Raw genomic sequence first — 26,872 nt, 5'->3', positions numbered from 1 at the left:
ATAGGTTCTATTCTGTCTGATAGTGAGATATATTGTGAGCTCCATCACAATATCATTGAAACTCTTCAGTGAGTTGGAACCATTCGATCTCTATCCATCAAGGATCATCGATTATCAAGATGATGCTCGTGGGTCTCACAATCTATCAGTGATATCTAGTAGTATATAGTGATAATCTAGCAAAATAAAAGGTTATGAACCTCTAGGTACAGCTAATATATGATAAAGTCCTTCTATTGTGAGTTCTGACTTGATGGAGGTCATGGATAACTCGTCAAACTTCATCGTTAGTCATATGTCAGATTTATTTGACTCAAGTTTTTTCTATGAATATCCATGAAAACTATTTTTCATCAATCACACTATCTTGACGAAGGACTTCTAAACTCAGTCTCATAAATCATATAGTACTACTTCTTTTCGCTAAGGTTAATAGATCCCATTTAGATACACATCCTACTCTTACAGTAGACCAACTATCGCCAACACTACTATAAGAACTCATTGGGGTCATGTTTATGTGTAGTCAAACTCTAGCAGCCTCACTGTGAGCAACCGTGATACCACAGGTCAAAAGATCAGTCACACTACTGCAGTATCGAGAAAGTCACTAACGAGTAAACAAACATCCATGTGACTTCTCGTATTGGTTATGCTCAGTACTAGTCATTCTCTAACATTTATCGGCACTCTCGCTCTAGTGTCCCTACCATACAGACTTGAAACTCATTTGTCCGAAGAAAGTGATCCATGCACTCATCTATTTGGATCAATCAGCATTTTCATGATGATCCTATGACTAGGAGCAATTTAGAAATTAATCATTAATAACACATGCCTCAAATTCTCAACTTTTTGAGAATATGTGTCATCATCTTGTTAATTCCTCAGACGATTCATGGACACATACAACATGAATAAAATTAAAACTATCCATTAAGTATAAATTATTTTCTAGAAACATGATATGCATCAGCCAAGATTAGCTTCTAGGACACACATTTAACAATCTTCTACTTGCACTAAAACCAATCTTCCATAACCTAAGCCCCATCTTCTCAAGATAGGCTTCGATCTTCAGCTGATTAAGTGACTTAACTAGTGGATCTACTACATCCCATGTGGAGTTTACTCTCTGCAGCTCTATGTATTTCTACTTGAGGCAGTCGCATGTACTGCTGCTCTATGTGCTTGGACTTCTGGTGAGATCTTAGCTCCTATGGACCATTGTCTTTGTGGTACAGTGCCATAGTATTTGATGGCATGACATCGAGTTTTACAATTAACATAAGATCCAGAATATGTCCTAAAAGAAATATATCCTACAAGCCAATCAAAATTTATATTTTGATGGATTTTTTTTGTAATTTTTCAGACTCATGTAATCGACACTTTATAAATAAAAGATATTTATTTTTCATCATGTGTTGCATCTTAATTTTGTAATGAGTATGATGAACTCCATAAATCAGGACAATGACTTTAGGGTTATGATGAGATCATACCTATGAGACCTAAAATTTTAAAAATTTTGATTTAGAATATTTTTAGTCATAGGAGTCTTGAGTAGGGGATCAATATTCCGAATAGACTGGCACTTCCTACGTTTGCTCGATGGAGAGGGTGGCTGATCTCATGAGCCACTTACGTGAGACACTAATACAAGGATGTGAGTGCTCATTAAAGAATAAGTTCACTAAATTGATTCAATTTAAAAAATATCTTATGGAATCAACTTATCCATCAAAAGATGTTTTCTCATAGTGGGAGTTGTGCATGTAATCTTTTGACCTGAGACTACCATAGAATCTTGTATACATGAATCCATATTTTGGTTCTTACTCATTCATGACTTGTTATGTACGAGATATTCTGGATATGATGGAATATGTATGAAGGTTGTGAGTAGATCAACATAGAATCGATCACTCCTGATAAGAGGAGATCGCATCCTACTTACTCTAATTGACTGATGATTCAGAAAGTCTTTGATCAAAGTAGGATGAAAAATTAAAAAAAACTTTTAATATTTCAATAATTGAATCATCATTATAAGATTGAGAGAGATATGAATGTGAAATTAGATTTGACATGATTTCATATCCATAATCATATTCGGGATGTAGGATGATCGCAGGATCGAATTGTACGATAACTGATCACTGAAAGATATTTTTGATATTTTCATCAAAATTTTATATCTTCCAGATAGGCATGATATATTATTAGGCATTAATCTTATCTTGTAGGTTTGATCAAATTAAAGAGTTTAATTAGATCATCAATTAGAAAGGGCTCTAATTGTTGAGATTGGGTTAGCTCGATTGAACCTAAATCGATTAGATTGGATTCTAATCAAATCAGGTCAACTTGCACATAGACCCACTGCTGGCTAGATGTAGAATCCAATGGGTCACACACAAAAAAAATTAATCAAGAGTCTAATTAGATTAGACCATGTTTATAGGATGAACATGCTAGCATGTGTTGCAAACCCAAGCTCCTAGTTTCGAATCAAATTCGAAATTGATTCTAGATTAGGCTAATTAAATCCAATTAAGGTCAAATCAGTTTTAGTCTTAAATTGGGTTGACTCATGGCTGATTAAGCCAAGTAATTGGTGCTACCTTCCTAGAGTCCCACATGCTAGAGATTCTCTCTCTGGCATGCGGTGTCTATTTTTGTGTGCGAATAATTTTATGGCACCCCATGGGATAGGATGCCACATTCCATCTTTATCCATTTATTTTCCTAATGAAAATTTTATATGGCATGGTCTTTAGGTTATGAAGAGGTGTAGAAGAGTCCTTCTGCTTCTTAATCACTTACTTTTTATCAAAAAAAGTTGGATAAATGTGGAACCCTTGCTGCCCGTAACTCATGCGCCATATATAAGAGTCCATATAGTTATGGTCTCTTATTTTTTATGTCATGCCATTTCAATCTAATTTTTTCTCCATGCCTAAAGCACATTGGTGCCCCCTTTGTGGGCGCTTGGATGTCTAAAATGTGCTAATCAAGGGTGGAGAATAATGCCGCCCAAATGAAGGGTTGCGACTTCTCGAAAAAACACCAGAAAAGTTTCTCTGAAGAGTCTTTCTGCGTGAAGCAACTCTTGGACTCTTTCTCAATGTTTGCCATATGTCCCTAGCTTGCTGATGGGCATGTGAAATTGATAGAAGGTGTGAGAAATTTTGGTTGGGTGTGAGTTGTTGCATGGAGAACGTGTGAGATGTTCCCGATGGCATCCGATCGCTAAGTATAAATAGGATGCTACGTCGGGTATTCTGATCTATCAAAAATCTATTCTATCTCTTCTTTCTTACTAGTCTCCTAGGTTGTGTAAATAGCTCTCTTCTTTCTCTTGTTAGGACAAGTCCTAAAATAATAGGGACAAGTCTGATTTAGGATAAGGATCTAGGAAGAGAATTAGAAAAGGCATGGAGAAAGAAAGATAGAGATAGGAAGGCTAGGGAGAGAGGAAGGAAGCCCTAAGGTTCTTTTACCCAAAGAAGTTCTTGAAGGAAGAATTCAGAGGGAGGAACCATCTTAAGGAGTCAGTGTCCTGATCAAGTTCTTATGTGGATCACCATTGGAGAGCGAACACTTGGGCACCTGGTAGAGATTCTGTCGGAGTTTTGAAATAAGCGTTGCAGGTATTCTTCTATACCTTCAATTATATTATGAAAATATTTTGTATGATTGTTAATCCATACTTTTGCTGTACTATATAATCCTATAGTAGTATCAGAGCCAAACCTTGCTTGAGTCAATCATATGTAGATAATGTTTATATAATGCATGCTATGATTCATGCTATACAGATGTTTATAATTTATTATGCTATGAATTATACTTTAATCATACTTTCATATGATGATATGAATTGATGCATATCTAATCCACTACTTCGTCATTCTGCTATAAGGTTGTTCTAGCATAATCGGGTTATACTGTAAGGTTGTTCTAGAACGATGAATGTTCATATGTCACACTGGCACATATAAAATGATTAATACTAATATATATTAGTGTGCATTAGTGTTATGAAATTAGAATATGCATGAGACGAATGAAGCCCTCATAAAATTATACTAAGTAATAGTGATAGCAACTATAGGTTAACCAATTCTTGATCAATTGATCAATTGATGCCCAAAAAAGTACTAAAGGTGGATTTTAATTGGTTCCATTGACTGATCTTACCAATTTATTGGTGCCTAAAGAAAATAATGAGGAGACCCCCACCTACTTACCTGGCTAATTTGATTAAGCGATCTTAAAATTAAAAAACTATAATATTGAAAACACTATTAGGGACCTTCCTTCATGCTAGATTAATGTTACATCATGAATTATGACAAGTTTGTTGTGTTACCATAAGGCTTTCTATGGGGACTGTGTTGGGAATAGTGTCCCAAAGCCAATCGTCAGCCTGTTGATGGTTGTGCTCATTTTTGTATTTATACATGAATTATGAATTAATAAAAATTATTTTGATATTTTTCATCACAAAATATTTCATCTTCTAATGAACTCCTATGTTGTGGTGAAGTCCTTAGGACTATTTAGACTCGACAAAGGAGGATTTGTCGTTTAGTCCTTAAATTTATTCGCAACCAAATGATATGTTGTTCCCAAGGATGATAATGTTTATCAAGCATAGGTCGTTGTGTGCCATATAGGTTGGTTGTCCTCTTAACCAATGAGTGTGGAGATACTGGTATGGCATACAGATGAGATGTAAGGATACATCTACACTGAACGTGACCGACTTTGAAGCTATTTTTGCTGTCAATATTTGCTCCGATGGAATATGGGTATAAATATCCCTCCAACCTAAGACCACCACGGTGACTTGCAAGCAACTCACTGCACTTAGGCACTGGACTACCTGAATTTCTAATTCAGTGATAGAAGGCTGCTGGGTGTAGTCAAGTACTTGACTTGTCGGTGCGTGTGTCAAGATGAGATTGACCACTCCAGTTTAGGAGCTGTGTACAGTCATGTTTCAATTTAGCAAAACCTTGGCCAGGGTAGTCCTTGTGAGGAGTCATAGGACTGTTTGAGTTGAGCATGATTCGGATGATCTAACCAGGGTTGATAGTTTAACCCTGAGTCGTCCTAAACACAGAGGTCAAAAGGATGAATTATATAGTAACCATATTCACGTAGGTTCTGAGTGTTGCGATTGCGACTATTCGAGCTATCCGATCATTGGGTACTATTGCTAGATGGTCACTTCGATTAGTACAGGAATTGGTTCCTGTGCTACCAGCTTAGGTTCGAACCTGCGGGGTGACACACATTAGAGGTTCCTATCTGATCTGATGGCTGATGAAGAGTCTTAATGCTCATGGACTATGAGTCCTACATGTCTGAGACTCTATGATCGAGAATCAGGATTCTCTGATCATGAGTCCCACACATTTTGGGTATCGGGGTCAAGAGTTCCAATGCTTTGGGACTCTTCAATCAAGGTTACATATCGATGAATTCTGATGCCTGATTATCCATCGGATTTGGATTCAATATTGAGATTTTATTAGTAATTTAATCGCTAATTAACTCAATTTGATTGAGTAATTATTTTTAGATCAAGTCCAATTGAATTGGATTCAGTTGGGTTTGACCCGATTAGGTTAAGAGTTGACCTAATCGTTGAGATGGTTTGGTCCCTGATTTGATCAAGGGTTAGGCTTAGTCAATTCCTGATTTGATTAGAATTTTATTGAGCCTAATTAAACCTAATTAAGTTGGGTTTAAATTAGTCTAATTGGACTTAACTTATTTGGTTCAATTAGGTTGGTTTAAATAATGAAACCACCTTGACCCAATCTCCATGTGCCACCTCACTTCCATTGCACCCATTTGAATTCATGAGAAGGAACTTCTCATAAGTTTTTTTCTCACGCCAAGCCCTCTTTATGCCCCACTTTAATGTGCCAATTGAATGGATAAGGATGATTGGTTGGCCATTCAAATTCAAAATAAAGTTTGAATTTGAATGGGCAATCAATCTTTGCGGCTTATCCCTTTTTTAATGCCCCATTTATTACATGAGAAAAATATTTCTCATGAAATCACTCCATGCACAATTTAAGCCACGTCTCACGCCTTTAGTGGATAAGGGATGAGTTGGTGTCTATTTGAATTCAAAATTTGATTTGAATTCAAATGTGTAATTACTCATCTTTATCCTTTCTTTTGGATAAGATGTTTGACGTTGTTATAAAAGGAAGAAGATTTTTGGAGAAAAATTCTGGGATGTGAGGAAGTCTTGTGCGTGAGAAGGAAGTCCATATCCTTCCAAGAGAAAAAAAAAAGAAAGAAAAGTGGGTGTAAGGTTTTTGGTGAGTTCCCTAGAGTTTTAGCCTGGGGTTCGGGAAGTGAGAAAGTGAGCTACGAGTGTCGTGAGCCCACAAAATCTCAGAGAGATCTTCAACATCCTCTCAAGTATGTTTGTTGATGATCCAAAGTATTCAAAGAATCGATAGACATCGATCGAAGGAGTTCGATCAGCATCGACCGTCAAAAGGGCTCTACAATGAACTAGCACTCGTGAGGAGTCGATCAGATTGGAAGCTTCATGTAGATGATCCGCAGAGGCCAGACACGTTGTGTGGCTGCATCGTGACATTCAGACTCTTCCAACGGTGATCAGATTGCGGCGATCTACTACCCGCACAAAGGTACTGTGTTCTGAACACATTACAGTAAAGTATTTACTGTTCAAATTTGAATTTTAAATTTAAATGAATGCATGCTATATATCATATTTAGATCCTTTTGTAGGATAAATTTATGTTAATTAATTAGATTAATTAATATTTTTTACTATAAAATCATAATTTTGATAAAGTTTTAAAATTACCATTTTACCCCTGCACTGATTTTCTCTACAAATGGTATCAGAGCAAGGTTCTTAGGTATGATATATATATTTGTATGTGTAGATTAAGCTGTAATCTAAAAGTTTAAATTTAAAATTTGAAATTCAAAATTTAAATTTTAAATTTTGAAAGTTGTTCGAAATTCAAAATTCAAAAATTTAAAATTCAAAATTCAAAATTTGAATTTTGAAATTTGAAATTCAAAATTCAAAATTCAAAATTTTGAAATTCAAAATTTGAAATTTAAAATTTAAAATTTGGTTGAAATTTCAAATTTGAAATTCAAAATTTAAAATTCAAAATTTAAAATTTGAAATTTGAAATTCAAAATTTTGAAATTTGAAATTTGAAATTCAAAATTTAAAATTTAAAATTTAAAATTTAAATTTTGAAATTGGTATATTTAGATATACTTGATCCAAGTAGCAGGTAATCGAATTGGATTGGTTGCCATGGCCGTCCGGTCATAGGAGAAAAGTAGGGTATAAAGGCCCTCTCTTCCCATTCGATGGGGTCTCCTATGGTGGTAGGGGTGCCGCTGTAATTATATCCCATGCAGATGAAGCAGCAAAAAGAATTAATTGTAAAGGTTCAATTATAAAATTTATCATGAATGTGTGAGATTAGATCTAAAGGAATATTCATGATTTATTTTGATTGAGTTATTTTCTGTTATGTAATTAGCAATAGGATTGCTATTTATAAAATGTGCTGATCTATTTGTGAAATGAGTCAACATATTTGGTGAACAGAAAATAAAACTTTTCAAATTTGAAAATTATTTTCGAAATATCAAACCCTGACCCATCAGCCCAAATACTTAATTAAAAGAATTAAGTATTGTCTAGTAGGTCTAGAATTGTGAATTAAGACCTAAGATAATTGCATAAACTTGTGGGTCAATGGGTTAAATGGATTAGGTCCATAATTGGGTTAGACCTAAGGTTAGCTTAAAGAAATGGACTAATTTAGAGTAATTGGTCAAATCTAATCAAAAGTTGAATTAGATTAGGTCAAGGATACTCTAGACTCAACTTCAATAGTTGTAGTTGAATGGGTCCATGTCTTTAACTAGACCAAGATAGACTTAATTCATGGCTACGTGGTGGAACCCTATTTACTAAGTTGATCAAATTAAAACTAATGAACCGGTTGGTGTTTAAGGTAAGTTTGGCAGTTTGACCAGTGGTTTTTAAGCGGGAGCTACTCGTAGTGATTCGATCTCTGACGAGTTAATGGCTTATCCCGACCACTGATCTCACTTACCTGGCCAACCTAGTGAATTAGATTTTGATTAGATCACTTGATGATTAGGGCTCACCCATGTCATTAGGTAAATCAGTTTGACTAATTTAGGTGCTCCTAATGCCAGCTTTAATTAAATCTTTTTTTAATCTAACTTGATGAAGTCAGTAGGAGGATTGAAATTGGCTGGATATTTTCTTCTCATCTATCCTTTAATAAAATCCTCAAAAATTATTAGGTCCCTAAAAATGATTAAGTTATATTTATAACTAAGTCATAGCCTCCCATTAAGTGAGTGATAATGAGTCTATTAGTTTAATAATCATTGGAGGCCCAAAGGCTTGGTGCTTATTGACTAATGGAATTATCATTCATAATATGATAATTTGGTTTGAGTCTTTCTGATGGTGGTCAGATTGGCCGGCCAAAGTCAGGCCTGATCATTTATTGGTCTGATTCATCAAATCAAATCATGTTAATGGTTGGACCTAACCAGATCTTTTCAGTGGAGGCCAAAGCCTACTGATTAGGTTTTGGGATAAAATCAATTACTAGAAGTTGTTTAGAGAAACAACTGGTTATGAACCTACCCATAGATGCACATGGGTTGACCAACTAAAGTTGGGCTCATGTGTAGTCTGTGTAGATTCTAGTACCCACTAAGGAATTAAAGTAATTCCTCGAATTGAAGGTTGAGGCTACCAGTTCGTAAAAATACTAGGAGAAACTTTAGACTAAAGTCCAAGTCTTTAGTATTTATAATTTATGTACTAATAGACGTCTGATTTTCCTTTATGCAGCTATGGCCACTACCCTGTCGCTCCGGTTATTATTAGATAATGACAAGCTCATGGGACCTAATTTCGATAGCTGGTATCGAAAATTAAAAATCGTCCCTGAGCATGAGTGGATCCTTTATGTAGTAACGGATCCGACACCTGAGGAGCTAGCTCCGAACGTTAGAAGGACGATCCGAGACACTTATCAGAAGTGGCTCAATGACCGCACCACCGTTCGGTGTATTATGCTGGCGGCAATGAATGATGAGTTTAGCCGCAAGTTCGAGAACGTCCAGCCACAGGAGATGCTTCAAATGTTGAACGACTCCTTTGGCACGTCTGATGACGTTGAAAGGCACAAAACTAGTTGTGTCATTTTCAATGCTCGGATGAGGGATGGAGCCTCAGTCACTGATCATGTACTGTACATGATCAAAATGATTGAGCACCTAAGTAAACTGGGCTTTCCCCTGCACGAGCAGCTCGGTAAGGATGCGATCCTTAATTCATTGCCCAAGTCCTTCCTCCCCTTTCTTACTCATTTTCGGATGACAAAGCCTACAGTGAACTACCACGGCTTGTTGGGGTTGCTGCAGAACTTTGAGAAGGATCACCAGCTCCATAAGGAGTCGGTGAATGTTGTGGGAGGGTCTTCTTCTGGTCATCGACCCTTTAAGAAAGGGAAGAAGAAGAACAAGAAGAAGAAGAATAAGAAGGTACAGCTGCATGTTGGGACATCTGCACAGGGTCAGACCAAGAAGTGCAAGCCCGACCAGAGCCAGGTGGAGTGCTTCTTTTGCAAGAAGTAGGGGCACTGGAAGAGAAACTGTCCTCTATACATTGCCTCACTGGACCCGAACAGGCTGAAGAAGAAGCAAGGTACTTATATGATAACACCTTGCAACTTTTTCATTTGTGATACTACTGCCTGAGTATTGGATACCGGTAGCCCTTATCATATTTGCAATTCGATGCAGGGTCTGCAGGTTAGTAGAAGATTTGATGAAGGTGAGAGATTTCTGAACGTTAGAGATGGAAGCAAAGTTTCAGTTCTAGCATTAGGAATCATGAACCTTGTAATCAATTCTCAAAACATAATTCTGAGTGAATGTCACTATTATCCAAGCTTTTTATTAAATATTATTTCTGTAGGCCTTTTGGCCATGAACGGTTATCAATTTTTAATAAAAAAAATATTTGCAATATTATTTTGAATGATGTTACAATGTTTGTTGGACAACTGAATAATGGAATTTACTTTCTATCACAACCTGTTAATGTAGTTCAAACCTCTGGTAAATACCCTAGAATAGATAATGTGTCAGAAGTCTACCTTTGGCACTGTAGGCTAGGTCATATTAATAAGAACAGGATAAACAGGTTGGCTCAAGAAGAAATTTTTGAAGTAGGTGATTGTGAATCACTTCCAACCTGTGAGTCCTGTCTTCTTGATAAAATGACCAAATCACCTTTTACTAGAAAAAGTGAGTGAGCCAGTGAACTCTTGGGTCTAGTACATTCTGATGTATGTGGACCCATGAGCTCAAGTGCAAGAGGTGGATATTTCTAGTTCATAACCTTCACAGACGACCTATCGAGGTATGGGTATGTCTATTTAATGAAGCATAAATCGGAGTCGTTTGAAATGCTAAAACTATTCCAAAATGAGGTAGAAAAACAAACTGAGAAGTGTATTAAAACTCTTCGATCTGATCGAGGAGGTGAATACCTTTCCAATAATTTTTTGACATATCTTGGGAAGAATGGGATTCTCTCTCAGTGGACTCCTCCTGGAACACTACAACATAATGGTGTATCTGAAAGGAGGAATCGGACCTTGTTGGACATGGTTCGATCCATGATGGGGTTTGCTGGTCTGCTGATCTTTCTCTGAAGATATGCACTCGAATCGGCTTGTTACCTTCTGAATAGAGTTCCGAGTAAATCTGTAACCAAAACACCATATGAGATATGGATAGGACGTAAGCCAGTACTCTCGCACCTTAGGATTTGAGGGTGTCCGGCTTATGTTAAACATTTAATTACGGACAAGCTTGGACCTAGGTCTGACAAGTGTAATTTTATAGGGTATCCAAAAGAGACCAAAGGGTATTACTTCTACCTAGCTGATGAGCAAAAAGTGTTTGTCAGCCTTAAGGCAATCTTTTTGAAAAAGGAGTTTCTTGGTGAAGGGACTGTTACCTCTAAGTCCGAACTTGATGAAGTTCGATAGATGGAAAAATCGACACAAGTTGCTGAACCTGAACCGGATTTGGTTAGATCAGATCCGGAGCTCATTGTTCAAGCACCCTTAAGGCGATCTGGTAGAGTACCACGTCAATCGGACAGATACTATGGTTTCTTGGTTTGGGATGATGATTCTATCGAACTTGATGAAAACGATAAGGATCCGATGACCTACACGGATGCAATGCAGAGACCCGACTTTGAGAAATGGCTAGAGGTCATGAAATCCGAAATGGAGTACATGAAGGTCAACGATGTGTGGACATTGGTTGACTCACCTGAAGGAGTAAAACCCATAGGGTGTAAGTGGGTCTTCAAGAGGAAGAGAGGTGCAGACGGAAAGGTGGAAACCTATAAAGTCCATCTGGTTGCCAAGGGATATCGTCAACGTTATGGTATAGACTATGACGAGATATTTTCTCCTGTGGCAATGCTCAAATCCATTCGGATTATACTTATGATAGCTGTCCATCTGGACTATAAAATCTGACAGATGGATGTGAAGACAGCTTTCGTAAATGGAGAGCTGGATGAAGAGGTGTATATGATACAATCTGAAAGATTCACATCCACAGATGAGTCTAAGGTGTGCAGGCTACTGAGGTCCATTTATGGACTTAAGCAGGCATCACGGAGTTAGAACATACATTTTGATAAGACGATCAAGATGTATGGCTTCGTTAAGAACGGAGAAGAACCCTGCATTTATAAGTGGGCTAATGGTCCAGTAGTAGTATTTCTTGTATTGTATATGGATGACATTCTCTTAATCAGGAATGATGTCCCTGCATTACAGGGAATAAAGATTTGGCTATCGTCACAATTCTCCATGAAGGATCTGGGAGAAGCTTCCTACATCCAAGGGATGAGGATCTATAGGGATAGATCTAAAAGGTTGCTTGGTTTATCTCCGTCTATGTACATTGATACTATGCTGAAGAGGTTCAGCATGGAGAATTTCAAGAAAGGCTATCTTCCGATAGGCCATAGAATTTCTCTCTCAAAGAGAGATTGTCCGACAACACCTCAAGAGAGAGAGCGTATGGGTAGGATTCCATATGCTTCGACAGTGAGATCTATCATGTATGCCATGACATGTACACGACCAGATGTGGCATACTCACTAGGGGTAGTGAGTAGATACCAATCTGATCCAGGGGAGAATCACTGGAAGGTTGTTAAAACCATCCTGAAGTATTTAAGAAATACTAAGGACCAGTGGCTTATTTATGGTGAATCAGACTTGAGACTTATAGGGTTTACAGAGTCTAGTTTTCAGTCTGATTACGATGACAGCAAAAGTGTGTCGGAATTTATTTTTACCCTTAATGGTGGGCTATCTGCTGGAAAAGTTTCAAGCAGCACACAGTGGCTGATTCAGTTTGCGAGGCAGAGTATGTCGCTGCATCAGATGCTGCCAAAGAAGCGGTGTGGCTAAGGAAATTCATCATCGAGCTCGAAGTAGCACCCTCCTTTGTTGGTCCAGTTCTACTCTACTGTGATAGCTCTGGAGCCATTGCTCAGGCGAAGGAACCAAAGGCACACCAGCGGACGAAGCATATTCTGCGCCGCTACCATCTCATCCGAAAAATTATGGATCGAGGTGACGTCGATCTTCAGAAGATCAACGGGAAGGAGAACCTGACCGACCCATTCACTAAAGCCATTGCGGTGAAGGAGTTCGACAACTACAAGTCGAAGATGGGTATTAGATACTGCACCGATTGACTTTAGGCCAAGTGAAAGATTGTTGGGAATAGTGTCCCAAACCCAATCGTCAGCCTGTTGACAGTTGTGCTCATTTTTGTATTTGTACATGAATTATGAATTAATAAAAATTATTTTGGTATTTTTTATCACAAAATATTTCATCTTCTAATGAACTCCTATGTTGTGGTGAAGTCTTTAGGACTATTTAGACTCGACAAAGGAGGATTTGTCGTTTAGTCCTCAAATCTATTCGCGACCAAATGATACGTTGTTACTAAGGATGACAATGTTTATCAAGCATAGGTCGTTGTATGCCATATAGGTTGGTTGTCCTCTTAACCAATGAGTGTGGAGACACTGGTATGGTATACAGGTGAGTTGTAAGGGTACATCTGTACTGAACGTGACCAACTCCAGAGCTATTTTTGCTATCAAAATTTACTCCGATGGAATATGGATATAAATATCTCTCCGACCTGAGACCGCCACGGTGACTTGCAAGCAACTCTCTGCACTTAGGCACGGGACTACCTGAATTTTTAATTTAGTGACGGAAGGCTGCTGGGTGTAGTCAAGTACTTAACTTGTCGGTGCGTGTGTCAAGATGGGATTGACCACTCCAGTTTAGGAGCTGTGTACAGTCATGTTTCAATTTAGCAAAACCTTGGCTAGGGTAGTCCTTGTGAGGAGTCACAGGACTGTTTGAGTTGAGCATGATTCGGATGATCTGATCAGGGTTGACAGTTTAACCCTGAGTCATCCTAAACACAGGGGTCAAAAGGATGAATTATACAGTAACCATATTCATGTAGGTTCTGAGTGTTGCGATTGCGACTCTTCGACCTATCCGAATGTTGGGTACCATTGCTAGATGGTCACTTCGATTAGTACAGAAATTGATTTCTGTGCTATCGGCTTAGGTTCGAACCTGCAGGGTGACACACATTAGAGGTTTCTATATGATCTGATGGCTGATGAAGAGTCCTAATGCTCATGGACTATGAGTCCTATATGTCTGAGACTCTATGATCGAGAATCAAGATTCTCTGATCATGAGTCCCACACATTTTGGGTACCGGGGTCAAGAGTCCCACTGCTTTGGGACTCTTCGATCAGGGTTACATATCGATGAATTCTGATGTCTGATTACCCATCGAATTTGAACTCAATATTTATGAGAGGTTTTATTAATGATTTGATCACTAATTAACTCAATTTGATTGAGTAATTATTTTTAGATCAAGTCCAATTGAATTGGATTCAGTTGGGTTTGACCCGATTAGGTTAAGAGTTGACCTAATCATCGAGATGGTTTGGTCTCTGATTTGATCAAGGGTTGGACTTAGTCAATTCTTGATTTGATTAAGATTTTATTGAGCTTAATTAAATCTAATTAAGTTAGATTTAAATTAGTCTAATTGGACTTAACTTATTTGGTTCAATTAGGTTGGTTTAAATAATAAAACCACCTTGACCCAATCTCCATGCGCCACCTCACTTCCATTGCACCCATTTGAATTCATGAGAAGGAACTTCTCATAAATTTTTTCCTCACGCCAAGCCCTCTCCACAACCCACTTTAATGTGCCAATTGAATGGATAAGGATGATTGGTTGGCCATTCAAATTCAAAATAAAATTTGAATTTGAATGGGCAATCAATCTTTGTGCCTTATCCCTTTTTTAGCATCCCATTTATTACATAAGAAAAATATTTCTCATGAAATCACTCCATACATAATTTAAGCCATACCTCACGCCTTTAGTGGATAAGGGATGAGTTGGTGTCCATTTGAATTCAAAATTTGATTTGAATTTAAATGTGTAATTACTCATCTTTATCCTTTCTTTTGGATAAGATGTTTGACGTTGTTATAAAAGGAAGAAGATTTTTGGAGAAAAATTCTGGGGCATGAGGAAGTCTTGTGCATGAGAAGGAAATCCATATCCTTTCAAGAGAAAAAGAAATAAAAGAAAAAAAAGTGGGTGCAAGGTTTCTGGTGAGTTCCCTAGAGTTTTAGCCTAGGGTTCGGAAAGTGAGAAAGTAAGCTACGAGTGTCGTGAGCCCATAAAATCTCAGAGAGAGATCTTCAACATTCTCTCAAGCATGTCTGTTGATGATCTGGAGCATCCAAAGAATCAATAGACATCGATCGAAGGAGTTCGATCAGCATCGACTGTCAAAAAGGCTCTACAACGAGCTAGTACTCGTGAGGAGTCGATCAGATCGGAAGCTTCATGTGGATGATTCGCAGAGATCAGACATACTGTGTGGCTGCATCACGATATTCAGACTCTCCCAACAGAGATCAGATTACGGCGATCTACTACCCGCACAAAGGTATTGTGTTCTGAACACATTACAGTAAAGTGTTTACTGTTCGAATTTGAATTTCAAATTTAAATGAATGCATGCTATATATCATATTTAGATCCTAGTGTAGGGTAAATTCATGTTAATTAATTAGATTAATTAATATTTTTTACTATAAAATCATAATTTTGAAAAAATTTTAAAATTACCATTTTATCCCTGCACTGATTTTCCCCACAGACTGATGTAACATAATTTTGATGTATAAAAGATGCTTACGGCAATTTTGGATATACTACTTTGTTGTGTTACCACAAAGGCAGTAATATTCGAATTTAACTATATTGAAATGAAGGATCTTACTTAACTAAAATATTATAGCTTGTTGTATTACCACAAGGCTATTAATGTTTTAGAGGCTAAAATAAAGTTGGGAGTTATATGAGATGCAATTGGAAAGAGTTTCTTGCCTATGAACTGATAAGGGTTTGTTGTGTTACTACAACATTATTATGAGAAATTAGAGTCTTAATCTCACTATGATGAATATTTAATATATCTCGTTCATCATAATAGAGGGTTTTGATGTTTGATAAAATAGTTTGAGAGGCACAATTAAACCTAAAGATCTTATTTAATTATATAAGTCATTATGAGTTGTTTGCTTATATTTTATTTTTTATTTAATGTAGATTAATTTCTACAAATGGCATCTTCATTATCATTGCGAGGAATTTTAGATTCCAACAAGTTGATTGAACCCAATTACGTAGATTGGTTGAGAAATTTGAAAGTAGTACTCACTCAGGAGAAACTTTTCTATATTCTTGATATCTCTGAATCACAAGAGATTGGAGATGATGCCATGAAGGAAGAGGTATCCACATACAGGATGTGAAAGAATGACAGTTTGACTATTAAGTGTATCATACTGGCCTTTATAAATAATGAATTACAAAGGCAGCATAAAAGCATGGATACTCAATCTATACTCCTCAACTTAAAGGAGTTGTATGGAGAACATAATAGAACTACTAGATATGAGATATATAAGTAGTTATTCCATGCTAGAATAATGAAAAGATCATCCGTACAAGACCATGTCCTTAAGGTCATTGACTTAATTACCAGATTGGGTCAATTGGGTCTTGTGATGGATAGAAAATTGAGTCAAGATTTGATCCTACAATCTCTTCCTGAATCATTCGCTCAGTTTATTATGAATTATCACATGAACAAACTGAATACCTCTTTTCTTGAGCTGTTAAACATGCTCAAAATAGCTGAGAGCCATATTAAAAAGGATAAGGCTCCAGTTCTTCTAATGGGTAAAATCTCTAAGAAGAAATTAGGCATTAAAGATTCAAAGAAATGATTGAACCCTAAAGGTGGCAAGATGAAAAGAAAAGGAAAGAAAGCTTTTGGATAAGGTACCTGCTTTCACTGCGGTAAGGCAGGACACTAAAAAAAGAATTGCAAGTCTTATCTTGCATTTGTAAAGATTGGTGCAAGCGATGCATCAAAAGGTATGTATGAGATACATACAATTTTATCATTAAGTTCTTCCAATTCAGACTCTTGGGTATTAGATACTGTCTACGGTTATCATATATGCAAGTCATTGCAAGGATTGTAGAACATTAGAGTTCTAAAGAAGGATGACTTTGAGCTCTATGGTACTAGAGGAGAGTCAATCCAAGCAGAAGCTGTGGGGACATGTATCTTGAAGTTACCTTCTGGAAAGATCTTAGAGCTAAAAAATTATTATTATATACTTAAGATCATTAGAAATATTATTTTTATACTGTTGCTATTACAATAAAGTTTTGAAATAAATGGAAAGGATAATAGTTGCTCAATTTTCTTTTCTAATAAAATTTGCTGTCATGGCATTGTGAATAATAGTCTTCTGATTCTATCTCTTAAAGATAATATTTTTCATATTGATGAAAGCAAAAAGTATAAGAGAGAAAATATAAATAATACTTTATTTTGGTATTATCGACTTGGTCATATAAGTGAGATAAGAATTAACAAGTTATACAAAGAAAAGTTCTTTGATCCCTATGATTATGAATCATTAGAAACTTGTGAATCTTGTCTTATGGGTAAAATGACCAAGACTCTATTTAGTAGATATGGAGAAAGGACAAAGGAGTTATTAGAACTTGTACAAACAGACGTATGTGGTCCTGTGACAATTGAAGCCAGAGGAGTATATTCTTATTTTATTACGTTCACTGATGATTTATCTAGATTTGGATATGTGTATCTTATAAAATACAAATCTAAGACCTTTGATAAATTTAAAGAGTATCAAAGTATAGTCAAAAAAAAAAACTAGAAAAAATACTAAAATTTTTTGATTCGATCGAGGAAGAGAATATTTGTTTAGTGAATTTTTAGAATATATAAAACAAAAAAAATTTCTCTCAGAATAGACCCCTCCTTATACATCACAGTTAAATAGTATAGCTGAAAGGAGAAATCTCACTTTATTAGATATGGTGCGGTCCATGATGTACTTTACAGACTTATTTATTCTTTTTTGGGGATATATCCTAGAGACTACAGTATATATTCTAAATAGAGTACCTTCAAAATATGTGCCAAGTACTCCATATGATATATGGAGAGGTAAAAAGCCTAATCTTAAGTATCTTAAGATTTGGGGCTATCCAACTTATGTAAAAAGAAATTTTGGATATAAGCTAAGCGTTAGGGTAGATAAATATTTATTTATAGGTTATCCTAAAGAGAGTATGGGATACCTCTTTTACCACCCTACTGAATAAAAGATTTTTGTCAGTAAGAATGCCACTTTTATGTAAAAAGAGTTTATCCTAAAAAGGGACAGTGGAAAGAAAATTAAACATGATGAGGTTCAAGACCTATGAATAGAAGCACAAGATAATCCTCAATCAGAAGTATCCATTGATAAGGTACAACCATAAAATATATCTTCTCTCCGAAGGTCGGATATAGTGCGAATGCACCTCTAAGGAATGGATTCATTATTGAGAATAATGAAGCCCACATCATTGAGAATGATGAACCTTTGACCTGTACGAAAGCTGTTGTGAGTAAGAACTCAGATAAATAGCTAGAGGCTATGAAATTCAAAATGGACTTAATGTACTCCAACGAAGTATGGACTTTGTTTGATGCACCAGAGGGTGTGACCCCTATTGAATGCAAATGGATTTATTAGAAAAAGATTGGAGCAGATGGCCACGTCAAAACCTATAAAGCCAGGTTAATGGTTAAAGGCTTCAGGCAAAAATAGGATATTGATTATGATGAAATATTCTCACCTATTGCCATACTCAAATCTATACGGATTATGCTTGCAATAGTAGTACACCATGATTATGAGATTTGACAAATAGACGTAAAGATCGCCTTCCTTAATAGTTATCTTGAGGAAAAGGTTTACATGTCTCAGCCAGAAGGATTTATCTCAAAAGGAAGAATAAATCAGGTATGCAAGCTTAAGAAATCCATTTATGGATTAAAGCAGGCCTCGAGGAGTTGGAACATCCACTTTGATATGACTGTCTAAGAGTTTGGCTTTCTCAAAAATATGGATGAACCTTGTGTGTACAAGAAGACTAGTGAGAGTGCCATTATCTTCTTAGTTTTATATGTGGATGACATACTTCTCATTGAAAATGATATCCCAATATTACAATCGGTCAAAACATGGCTATCAAGTAAATTTTCTATGAAGGACTTGGGCGAAGCATCCTATGTACTAGGTATAAAGATCTATAGAGATAGACCTAAGAGGATGTTAGGCTTATCCCAATTCAGGTGTATAGACCTTGTGCTAAAAAGGTTTAGCATAGATAGGAGTAAAAGAGATTACTTACTCATGAGTCAAGGCATACATCTCTCTAAAAAGATGTCTCCTAAAACACCAGAAGAGAGAAATAGAATGAGTTCTATTTCCTATGCTTCTGCAGTAGGGTCAATCATGTATGTTATGCTATGTGCCAGACCTAATGTTGCCTATGCCTTAGGCATAGTTAGTAGATTTCAGATTGATCTAGATGAGGATCATTAAAAAGTGGTAAAAAATATTCTTAAGTATTTAAGAACGACTAAAGATATTTTTCTGGTATATAGAGGATCTGATCTAAAAGTAGAAGGTTATTCTAACTCTAATTTTCAATCAGACCATGATGATAGCAAGTCCACTTCAGGATATATTTTTACTCTAAATGGTGGAGCAGTAAGTTGAAAAAATTCTAAGCAGCAGATTGTAGCTGACTCAATCATTGAGACAGAATACATAGCTACAAGTGAAGCCACCAAAGAAGCTATTTGGATGAAAAAGCTCATCACTGAATTGGGTTATCGTTCCTAAGATTGAGAACCCAATATCACTTTACTATGATAATACTAGAGTAGTTTCTCAAGGAACCAAAATTTCATCATAAATCCAAGCACATTCTAAGGTGCTTCCACCTCATTCATAAAATTATCGAAAGATAAGATATAGTTATTGAACGAGTAGATACAAAGAACAATATAGCATACCCATTCACTAAGGCTCTACCACAGTAGTAGTTCGATCGCCACCTCGATTGTACAAGGATAAAATATAAGGACAATTGACTTTAGTGCAAGTGGAAGATTGAAAGGAATATGTCCTACAAGCCAATCAAAATTTGTATTTTGATAGATTTTCATTGTAATCTTTCAGACTTATATAATTGAGACTTTATAAATAAAAGATATTTATTTTTCATCATGTACTACATCTTACTTTTATAATGATTATGACAAACTCCATAAATCAAGTTAATAGCTTTAGGGTTATGATGAGATCATACCTATGAGACCTAAAATCCTAAAAATCCTGATTTAAAATATTCCTAGTTATAGGAGTATTGAGTAGGGGATCAATGTTATGGATAGACTGGCACTTTCTATGTATATTCGATGAAGAGGATGGCTGATCTCATAAATCACTTGTGTGAGACATTAATACAAGGATGTGGGTGCTCATTAGAGAATAAGTTCATTGAATTGATCCGATTTAAGAAACATCTTATGAAATCAACTTACCCATCAAAAGATATTTTCTCATAGTGGGAGTTGTGCATATTGAGATTTGACATCTCAAGATTTGATCCATATTGAGTCCACAACAAGATTCAGGATGACGAACGGAGTCCAAGAATCTCAAGAATAGCCCTAACGAAGTCTAGACAATGAAGATACGTGCGAAAGAAGATCAAAGAAGGTTGCACAGTGCATGAGGCGGTAGCGGGCCGGTGGTGGCATGGTCGGGCCTTGCAGAGACATGCGTGCATAGGCGCTCGCAGCCCAGCACATGTGCAGGCCCAACATGGGCATGCACGCGGACCGACCCAGCATGCATGAGCACCCAAGCCTAATGACCCTATGCGGTCCACCTAGACTATGGGGTGCTGGGCGGTCCATGGGGCCTTGTGGATCGAACACTAGGTCCACGCACGGTCCATGGGAGTTTTTGAGTGATCCGATGGTTCAGATCACAGTCGATCATGATTGGATGATTGAAACTCAATCCGAGTATGATCAGATATGATTAGAGGCTATTTTACATGATCGGACGGCTCTGGTGCGAGCCAGTCATGATCAGATGGTTACGGATGGTTCTAAGATTTTGGGACTCTATATTCATACTGAAACAATATTTTTGAGATTTTGGAGCCCATATAGCTCCGATTGAAGAGCCATTTGCTACGTTGGAGAGCTGGTGACATCTTAGAGGTGCAAAAATACTTCAAGAGAGATTTTAAAGAGCTTTTATAAGAGTTTTAGAGTTTTTTCTTAAGATACACTTATATAAGGGTTAAGTGGTAAGTTCTCTTGTATTGGTTTTTTCTTTATTCTCTCATAGTGAAGCTTGCACGCCTCATGGAGGTAGTTTTGAGATCGATCTATGTATTTGTATTATATTTTTTATTTTGTTTCTTCTTTCTTCCTGCTGCATCATGTGGTATTAGATCCTACACAATAGTGCATGTAATTCTTTGACCTGAGACTGTCATAGAATCTTGTATATATGAATCTGTATTTTGGTTCATACTTATTCATGACTTAGTCATATATGGGATGTTCTAGATATGGTAGAATATGTATAGAGGTTGTGAGTAGGTCAACATAGAATCGATCACTTCTGATAAGAGAAAATCGCATCCTACTTGTTCTAATTGACTAATGATTCAAAGAGTCTTTGATCCAAGTAGGATGAAAAATTAGAAAGAGTTTCTAATATTTTATTAATTGAATTATCATTATAAGATTGAGAGAGATATGAATGTAAAATTAGATTTAACATGATTTCATATCCAAAATCATATTCAGGATATAGGATGATCATAGGATCGAATTACACGATAACTTACCACTGAAAGATATTTTTGATATTTTCATCAAAATTTTATACCTTCTAGATAGATAAGATACATTGCTAGACATCAATCTTGTCTTATAGATTTGATCTAATTAAAAAGTTTAATTGTTGCTTCTTGAATTAATTTTGATGATTACAAAGCATTTGAGGGGATTACTAATGATTTTGGCTTGAAAAAAAATTTATTATTTTTCAGGGATAAAATCGTAATTTTACCAAGTCCTAACTCGAAAGCCTCAAGAGCAAAAATAGAAGATTTGTGATCTATTGGAGGTAATTTCAAAATTTTTGGATGTATATTTTGAAAGAAAATTATGTTTATAAAATTGAGTCAACCCCATAAGTCGACTCATGTCAAAAGGGGCGAAACAGCATGCTAATTTTTTGACTGGCACACCTAATTGAGTCGACCTTATGAGTTGACCCCTATGCATGAGTTGACCCTATGAGTTGACCTCTGTTACTGTGTACGCCAAAATTACAGAATAGTCATTTTCTTTTCTGTGTCACAAAAATCAATCCCTTGAGTCGACTCATGTGTATGAGTTGACCCTATGAGTCGACCCTTGTGACGAAAAAATTCTGCAACGACTAGTTTTTAGCTCATTTTGGCTATATTTAATGCTCATTTAATGATCTCCAACGGTTCTAAATCTACCCAGATTACTCTCCACCATCATTTGAAGTTATAAAAAGTACTTAAAGGAGCGAATAAAGAAGGTTTTTTCAAGCATTCATTTCAGCCCTAAACAAAGAGCCTCTTGAGGTTAAAGAACCTTTCATTTTAAGTTCACCAACCCCTCAAGAGCTCATTCAAATTTTCAACCACCTTGAAAAAAATTAGAAAAACTTTTTTCTTATTGTGTAAAGTGTATTTAAAGTTTTATTTACTCATTAAAGGAGCTAAATTTATATTTTCGTGTGATTAACTCATATACTCTGTTTTATCTTGATCTTTAATTTTGGAAGGATTCCAAAACTTGAAAAGGTTGGTCCGAATCCTGAATTGGATTGTATTGGGTTGGCTTGTACCCAAAAAATAAATATTTTAGCTTGGGTAGCTAGAGTCGGAGGTACCGACGTTGTATTCTTGTTGAATATGGTTTAGTGGATTTGAATTCTCAAGTAGGAGCTTGGAGAGTGGATGTAGGTGCAAGGTTGGCACCGAACCACTATAAATCTTGTTTGTTTGTGATGTGCTTACTTGCTCTCTTTCTAAATTTTTTTATCAACTTACATTCTTGCATCTAATTTCTACACCTTGCTTAAATCACTCTCTATATATATCTTGCTTATTGTTATTTAATCCTCATAGTTCTAAATTAACGTTAAATTTTTTAAAAAATTCAATTCACCCCCCCCCCCTCTTGAGTTGCATAGTTGGGCAACAAGTGGTATCAGAGCTCAGTGCTCTAGCCCTACTTTGATTTTGTTGAAAAATATATCTCAAAAGACAACCGTCAACCTGTTGACGGTTGAGCAACCAAGTATTGTAATTGATTTGTTAATAAATAAAATATATTTGATATTTTTATCATAAGCTTTCATCTTCTAATGAACTCCATTGTTATGATAAAGTCCTTAGAACTATCTAGATTCGATAAAAAGAGAATTTATTGATTAGTCCTTAAAACTATTTACGACCAAATGATAGGCTGTTAATAAGGACGACAGCTTCTATCGAACATAGATCATTGTAGGCCATATGGATTGGTTGTCCTCTTAACCAAGGAGTGTGGAGACACTGGTATGGCATACAGGTGAGATGTAAGGATACATCATCATTGAATGTGACCAATTTCAGAGTATTCTACTGTCGAGTATGTCTCCAATGGAATATAGGTATAAGTGTCCCTTAGACCTGAGATCGCCTCAGTGACTTGCAAGCAACTCACTATGCTTTGATACTGGACTAACTGAATTTCTAATTCAGTGACGGAAGGCTTCTGGGCATAGTCGAGTACTTACAAAATTAGAATGTGATCGAGATGGGATTGACCACTCCAAGAGTTACAGAAGAATGAGTCACTATATTTCAATTTAGCAAAATCTTGGCCAGGATAATTCATCAGATGGATTTAATATTTTAAAATATAATGTGGACAACCTGATCAAAGTTGATAGTTGAACTCTGAGATGTCCTATGATCATTTTGGTCAAGGGGATGAATTATATGGAAACTATATCTATATGGGTTCTAAAGATGTTGTTCTATACATTCGACCTATTCGATCGTCGGGTACCATTGCTAGATGGTCACTTCGATTGGTGCAGAAATTTATTTCTGTACTACCAGTTTAGGTTCAGACCTATGAGGTCACACATATTAGAGTTCATAATCCGATCGGATGGTGGATCAATGATTAAGAATCATATTAGGGTTAAATAATCAATACGATTGACATTTAACCTAGTGCAAGTGTTGCAGGAGGATTGATTAGCAATTTGATTGTTAATTAGCTTAATTTGATTAAGCCAATGGGCTGAGATTAAGTTTAATTGAATATGATTTAATTAGATTTGGTTTGAACTTGATTGGATCAAGTCCAATTCATTTATTAGATAAGCTAAGTGCAAGAAAAAGACTAGTCCTAGTTTAATTAGGACTTGGGTCAACCTAATTTTTAATTTGATTAAAAAATTAAATCAAATTTAAATATAATTTAATCTGATTAAATTAGATTTTTAATTGGGTTAAGATCTGTTTTAATTGAGTTTATCTAATTTTGGTTTGATTTGGTTGGAGAAACCAAATTAAAACAAGTCATAAGATAGAATCCTAGTAAGACTAGGATTCCACCTTGCACCACATAAGCCCCCCCCACGTCCTTTCTCTTATTCCACGCCAATCCTCTATTATTTTGTGTGACAAAAGTCCTCTCCCAGGTCTTTTCCATGTCTAAAAAGTTTTCTCTCTTCTTTCATACATGAAAAGTGATTGTGGATCAAATCAAAGTAAGAATAAGTTTGGATTTCAAATTCTATGAGATAGAGTTTTAAAAATTCAAAACTCTTTCCTTTTTGCACCGAATTTATCCAGATTTTTTTAAAATTTTTTATAAATTTTGGGGTATATATTGTACATCTTTTGCTGGTGGTCCATGCATGAAAATAAGAAGGAGGCACCCAAGAGTTGGGCGCCCCTTATCTTGCCATGTTTGGATAAGCCTTGACTAGGTATTTGACCTAGACAAGGACTCTATCATATCTCTCTCTATAAAATGAGTTTCTTCATGAAATTTTTGAAGAACATAGAGATTTGAGAGACCTTTCAAGCATCTAAAAATCAAAGAGAAAAACCTTTGGGTCATGGAGATATAATAGACACAAGACAGGGTGTCTAGGAGAGAGTAAAGAGAAGAAGAAGAGGGTCTTCTTCTAGGGTTGTTAGTTTCATCTCTTTCCTTCCTCCATCTTGAGTTTTCTAAGAATGTCTCAGATCTGAAACTCCTCCTCCTACTTCTCATCTTTGGAAGAGTCCAAATCAAGAAGAAGGAGGCACCTAATCAACCATTGAAGAAGGATCAGTGCAGTACTAGCATACTGTGCTGATTTTCTGAAGCAGGACTTCTGGTCGAGATTCGTGGGCTCATGTGGATGACTCCTAGAGACCAAATGTATGTGCGGTTTGTAACATCATCCTCAAGCTTAGATCAGCAAGGTTAGAACGTAGATGTAGTATAGATCTGATCTATTGTTTAATACATACATTAGATGTAGTATAGAAACATGTTGATATGATCAACATGTTGTTCATGCTCTATATATTTTAATTTTTTATTTAATACTATGTAATAATCATGTAATAAAATTTTAGATATAAAAATTTTCTAATTTTAAAAAATAAATTTTGATTTATTTTAGTCTTCCACTGCCTGATCTTGAAAAAGTTTCAAGATCTAACCCTGAAATCCTAGATCTGGTTCCTACAATTGGTATCAGAGCCTAAGGTTATTTATTATATAATTATTTATACATATTTAGATTATTTTTTAGATTAAATTTAATTTATAATCTGATTATTAAATCTAAAATTAAAATTTTAGATCAATCACGAACTGCAAGGTTGTCCTGTTGTAAGGTTTACCCCTTACAGTGCAAAGGTTGTCCTAGTTCATGTAGATCTATCTTTAATCATAAATTTGTTAGATATGATCTAGATTAAATTTATAATTTATTAGATTTAAAAAATATTTAAATTTAAAATAAAATCTCTTTGTTAATAATTTTTGTGCAAAAAAATTGTTTAAAGTTGAAATTGTTTCAATTACATGAACCTGCTTAGATTAGATCTAAAGTAGTTTCATGTTTATTTCACTTGCATCTTGATTATGAATCAAACATACAATATAGTTGGTAGAACCATATTATAAAATTATTTTATAAATATAAAAATTATTTTTGAAAAGTCGAACCCAACCCTCAGCCCAAAACTTAATTAAGAATTAAGAAGTTGTTTGATTAGGTTCTAGGATTGTAAATTGAAGAACCTAAGACACAAACCATAACACATTGGACTAATGGGTTAGTGAGAATTAGGTCCATTAATTGAGTTAGACCTATGGTTAGATTAAAGATGGACTTAATTACAGAATTGACTAAATCTAATCAATTATTGTCTTAGATTAGGTCAAGGATTCTCTAAATCAATTACAATAGTTATAGTTGGTCAAGTCCATGTCTTTAACGAGAACCAAATGGACTTGATTCTTAGCTAGGCAGTCTAGCATGAACTGTTAGGTTGATCTAATCGAAACTAATTAAATCAGTTGGTGTCTAAGGTAAATCAGACCGGTGATTTTTAATTGAGAGCCCGCTTACCTGGCCATTTTTGATGGTGTCTAAGGCAAGTTTTGGCCGACCCTCCCGCTGATCGAACTTACCTAGCCTCTTAGTGAAATTATGTTTTGATCGGATCACTTAACTATTAGAGCTGATCCATGTCAGCTAGGTAAATCAGTGTGACTGATTTAGGTACTCCTAGACCAACCCTTTTAATGGTCTCCCTTAAGCTGACTTGGTGAAGCCAGTGGGAGGATCATGATAAGCTGGTTCATCTGACCTCATCCTCTAAATCATTTAAATCCTCTAAAATTATTATGTCCTTAAAATGATAAAGTTATGGAGATAACTGAGTCATAGCCTCCCATTAAGATGTTTGATAATGAGTCCATTAACTCAATAATCATTGCAGATCCAAAGGCTTGGTGCTTGTTGACTAATGAAATTATCACTCATCATATGATGACTTGGAAGTGTCTCTCTGATGGTGGTTA

The sequence above is a fragment of the Elaeis guineensis genome, chromosome 5 (genome assembly GCF_000442705.2).
Source record: "Elaeis guineensis isolate ETL-2024a chromosome 5, EG11, whole genome shotgun sequence".
NCBI lineage: Eukaryota > Viridiplantae > Streptophyta > Magnoliopsida > Arecales > Arecaceae > Elaeis > Elaeis guineensis.
This window is presented reverse-complemented; position numbering follows the sequence as displayed.